Genomic DNA, 5,569 nt, shown 5'->3' on the forward strand with positions numbered 1-5,569 from the left:
TGAGTTCGACCCGTATTTACACGATCCGTGCACTTGCGGTTATTTAACTTTTCAAACACAAGCCTTGGGCACTAGCCCTGCACACAAGCCTTGGGCACTAGCCTTGGACACTAGCCTTGCACACAGTCCTTGCACACTAGGCATGCTTGGGGGGCAGATCCAGCATCAAGTGGACGGGTCTAGGCATTCTTGGGCTCAGATCCCGCATCGTCTCGTCGCGTCTTCAGAAGTCGTCGCTAACAGCACCTTTGGTTGCCACTGGTGGTTAGGCTGGTTGGTTGCGCAAACCCTATAGGAGGGTGGCATGCTGGTGGGCGTTTTTGCCCAGATAGGCACTAGAATGTGCAGATTTTGGGCGTTTTTGCCTGGATAGGCTAAGGAATGGGCATGCTTTGGGCGTTTTTGCCCGGATAGGCACCGGAATGCTTGGCCTTGGCTTGTCCTAGCAGGGCATTGCTGGGTTGGGCTCCCTTGGCCTTTTGGGCGCCTTGGACGATGTCTTGCGAAGACCATGGGCACAAGGCCATGGCATATGGTGAGGAAAGGACCACGGTTGCCAAGGTTAGGCACCGGAATGCTTGGCCTTGGCTTGCCCTAGCAGGGCATTGCTGGGTTGGGCTCCCTTGGCCTTTTGGGCGCCTTGGACGATGTCTTGCGAAGACCATGGGCACAAGGCCATGGCATATGGTGAGGAAAGGACCACGGTTGCCAAGGTTAGGCACCGGAATGCTTGGCCTTGGCTTGCCAAAGCAGGGCATTGCTGGGTTGGGCTCCCTTGGCCTTTTGGGCGCCTCTGACGATGTCTTGCGAAGACCATGGGCACATATGGTGAGGAAAGGACCACGGTTGCCAAGGTTAGGCACCGGAATGCTTGGCCTTGGCTTGCCAAAGCAGGGCATTGCTGGGTTGGGCTCCCTTGGCCTTTTGGGCGCCTCTGACGATGTCTTGCGAAGACCATGGGCACAAGGCCATGGCATATGGTGAGGAAAGGACCACGGTTGCCAAGGTTAGGCACCGGAATGCTTGGCCTTGGCTTGCCAAAGCAGGGCATTGCTGGGTTGGGCTCCCTTGGCCTTCCGGGCGCCTTGGACGCTGTCTTGGGAAGACCATGGGCACAAGGCCATGGCATATGGTGAGGAATGGACCACGGTTGCCAAGGCTAGGCATATAGAGAGGAATCGCATTTTTGCCCGGATAGGCACCGGAATGCTTGGCCTTGGCTTGCCATAGCAGGGCATCGCTGGGTTGGGCTCCCTTGGCCTTCCGGGCGCCTTGGACGCTGTCTTGGGAAGACCATGGGCACAAGGCCATGGCATATAGTGAGGAATGGACCACGGTTGCCAAGGCTAGGTATATAGAGAGGAATGGACCACGGTTGCCAAGGTTGCGCAAGTTTTGGGCATTTTTTGCCTGGATATGCCCAAGTATGCCCCGATAGGCCCGTTACGCCCCGGTATGAACGCGTATGCCCGGATAGACTCGGTATGCCTTGGGATACATGCGTATGCCCCGATAGGCTTGGTACGCCCCGATATGCGCACGTGTGCCCCAGTAGGGCTCGGTATGCCCCGGTATGCCCCGATATGCACACGTGTGCCCCAATAGGGGTCGGTATGCCCCGGTAGGTACGCGTGTGCCCCGTAGTGCACGTTTCGCAGATCTCCCCGCATGTCCCGCCCCTATATGTAATACTTACTTACTTACTTACTTTCTTTCTTGCTTGCTTGCTTGCTTGCAATGGTTGGGAGTGCCCGGCATGCCCCGCTGCAGAGACCAAGGGCGCAATGACTTGGCACCGCGGATGCCGGGACTCCGGCACTTCCCGTGGCACTGATGGTTGGTTCCAAAGACAAAAGGCCGTGCAAGGCCACCGCACCGCGGATGATTTTGCTCGTGCTGGCGCCGTTGTGTGGCCAAAGAACATGCGCGAATGCTCGTGTCGGAAGGGTTGGTGTCCTGGCCCCGTCGGGTGTCACGAATGCTCGGTTGCGAAGACCATGGGACCAAAGCCATGGCACGTCGGATGATGGCTCCAGCTGGCGCCCCGGCACTTTCTGTGGCATTGATGCTCTGTTTCAAAGACAAACGTGCGCAGGGCCAGGGGACCGCGGATGACTGCTAGTGCTGGCCCCGTTGGGCGGCATTGATGGTCGGTTGCAAAGAAAATGCGCGATTGCTCGTGTCGGGGCCTGGCAAGCCAAGGCCAAGCGAGCCATGGCAACGCGGATGATGGCTCCAGCTGGCGCCCCGGCACTTTCTGTGGCATTGATGCTCGGTTTCAAAGACAAACGTGCGCAGGGCCAGGGGACCGCGGATGACTGCTCGTGCTGGCCCCGTTGGGCGGCATTGATGGTGTGTTGCAGAGAGCATGTGCGATTGCAAGTGTCGGCCGGGTTTGGGTTCCCTTGGGCTTTCGGGCGCCTTGGACGCTGTCTTGCGAAGACCATGGGCACAAGGCCCCGTCCTGGCCCCTTGTTCGATTCGCTCTCGTCTTGCGCTTGCTTCCAAGGTCCTCCATGACCTTCCCCATGGCCTTGCTAGATCCCCCCCATGACGCATGACCTCTGTCCGTTGATTGGTTTTGAGTGCACACCATGCCCGGCTTGGCACCGTGTTGTCGCGTGAGTGGCATTTGGATCGTGCATGGTGGTGGGCTACCTGCCAATGCGCACAAGCCTTGCACACTAGCCTTGCGCACGAGCCTTGCACAAAAGCCTTGGACACAAGCCTTGCGCACAAGCCATGCATACAAGCCTGGCTCACAAGCCTTGGGCACTGGCCCATCGCACTAGCCTTGCACACAAGCCTTGCGAACTAGCCTTGGGCACGAGCCTTGCGCACTAGCCTTGGGCACTAGCCTTGCACACAACCCTTGGGCACTAGCCTTGCGCACCAGCCTTGCCCACAAGCCTTGCACAGCAGCCTTGCACACTAGCCTTGCACCCAGGCCTTGCTCACTAGCCTTGGGCACTAGCCTTGCGCACTAGCCTTGGGCACTAGCCTTGCACACAGACCTTGGGCACGCAGGCCTTGCACGCTAGGCATGCTTGGGCAAGCAGCTCCCGCAACAAGTCGGCGGGTGTAGGCATGGTTGGGCGCAGATCCCGCATCGTCTCGTCGCGTCTGGGCGTAAACCCGTCGCGTCTCGTTGCGTCTTCAGAAGTCGTCGCTAACAGCACCTTTGGTTGCCACTGGTGGTTAGGCGGGTTGGTTGCGCAAACCCTATAGGAGGGTGGCATGCTGCGGGGCGCTGGAATGCGCAGGTTTAGGGCGTTTTTGCCCGGATAGGCACTGGAATGTGCTGGTTTTGGGCGTTTTTGCCTGGACAGGCTAAGGAATGGGCATGCTTTGGGCGTTTTTGCCCGGATAGGCACTGGAATGGGCTGGTTTTGGGCATTTTTGCCTGGATAGGCTAAGGAATGGGGCATGCTTTGGGCGTTTTTGCCCGGGCAGGCACTGGAATGCCTGGCCTTGGCTGGGCATTGCTGGGTTGGGCTCCCTTGGCCTTTCAGGCGCCTTGGATGCTGTCTTGTGAAGACCATGGGCACAAGGCCATGGCATATAGTGAGGAATGGACCACGGTTGCCAGGGCTAGGCATATAGTGAGGAATGGACCACGGTTGCCAAGGTTGCGCAAGTTTTGGGCATTTTTTGCCCGGATATGCCCAAGTATGCCCCGATAGGCCCGTTAGGCCCCGGTATGAACGCATATGCCCGGATAGACTCGGTATGCCTTGGGATACATGCGAATGCCCCGATAGGCTTGGTACGCCCCGATATGCGCACGTGTGCCCCAGTAGGGCTCGGTATGCCCCGGTATGTACGCGTGTGCCCTGATAGGCCCGGTATGCCCCGATATGCACACGTGTGCCCCAATAGGGGTCGGTATGGCCCGGTAGGTACGCGTGTGCCCCGTAGTGCACGTTTCGCAGAACTCCCCGCATGTCCCGCCCCTATATGTAATACTTACTTACTTACTTTCTTTCTTGCTTGCTTGCTTGCTTGCAATGGTTGGGAGTGCCCGGCATGCCCCGCTGCAGAGACCAAGGGCGCAATGACTTGGCACCGCGGATGCCGGGACTCCGGCACTTCCCGTGGCACTGATGGTTGGTTCCAAAGACAAAAGGCCGTGCAAGGCCACCGCACCGCTGATGATTTTGCTCGTGCTGGCGCCGTTGTGTGGCCAAAGAACATGCGCGAATGCTCGTGTCGGAAGGGTTGGTGTCCTGGCCCCGTCGGGTGTCACGAATGCTCGGTTGCGAAGACCATGGGACCAAAGCCATGGCACGTCGGATGATGGCTCCAGCTGGCGCCCGGGCACTTTCTGTGGCATTGATGCTCGGTTTCAAAGACAAACGTGCGCAGGGCCAGGGGACCGCGGATGACTGCTCGTGCTGGCCTCGTTGGGCGGCATTGATGGTCGGTTGCAAAGAAAATGCGCGATTGCTCGTGTCGGGGACTGGCAAGCCAAGGCCAAGCGAGCCATGGCAACGCGGATGATGGCTCCAGCTGGCGCCCCGGCACTTTCTGTGGCATTGATGCTCGGTTTCAAAGACAAACGTGCGCAGGGCCAGGGGACCGCGGATGACTGCTCGTGCTGGCCTCGTTGGGCAGCATTGATGGTCGGTTGCAAAGAAAATGCGCGATTGCTCCTGTCGGGGACTGGCAAGCCAAGGCCAAGCGAGCCATGGCAACGCGGATGATGGCTCCAGCTGGCGCCCCGGCACTTTCTGTGGCATTGATGCTCGGTTTCAAAGACAAACGTGCGCAGGGCCAGGGGACCGCGGATGACTGCTCGTGCTGGCCTCGTTGGGCGGCATTGATGGTCGGTTGCAAAGAAAATGCGCGATTGCTCGTGTCGGGGACTGGCAAGCCAAGGCCGCGGATGATGGCTCCAGCTGGCGCCCCGGCACTTTCTGTGGCATTGATGCTCGGTTTCAAAGACAAACGTGCGCAGGGCCAGGGGACCGTGGATGACTGCTCGTGCTGGCCCCGTTGGGCGGCATTGATGGTGTGTTGCAGAGAGCATGTGCGATTGCAAGTGTCGGCCGGGTTTGGGTTCCCTTGGGCTTTCGGGCGCCTTGGACGCAGTCTTGCGAAGACCATGGGCACAAGGCCCCGTCCTGGCCCCTTGTTCGATTCGCTCTCGTCTTGCGCTTGCTTCCAAGGTCCTCCATGACCTTCCCCATGGCCTTGCTAGATCCCCCCCATGACGCATGACCTCTGTCCGTTGATTGGTTTTGAGTGCACACCATGCCCGGCTTGGCACCGTGTTGTCGCTTGAGTGGCATTTGGATCGTGCATGGTGGTGGGCTACCTGCCAATGCGCACAAGCCTTGCACACTAGCCTTGCGCACGAGCCTTGCACAAAAGCCTTGGACACAAGCCTTGCGCACAAGCCATGCACACAAGCCTTGCACACAAGCCATGCATACAAGCCTTGCTCACAAGCCTTGGGCACTGGCCCATCGCACTAGCCTTGCACACAAGCCTTGCGCACTAGCCTTGGGCACGAGCCTTGCGCACTAGCCTTGGGCACTAGCCTTGCACACAACCCTTGGGCACTAGC

This window comes from Tasmannia lanceolata, unplaced genomic scaffold, assembly GCF_043159265.1.
Source record: "Tasmannia lanceolata isolate RefF3 unplaced genomic scaffold, GAP_Taslan_0.1 ptg000020l, whole genome shotgun sequence".
NCBI classification, from domain to species: Eukaryota; Viridiplantae; Streptophyta; class Magnoliopsida; order Canellales; family Winteraceae; genus Tasmannia; species Tasmannia lanceolata.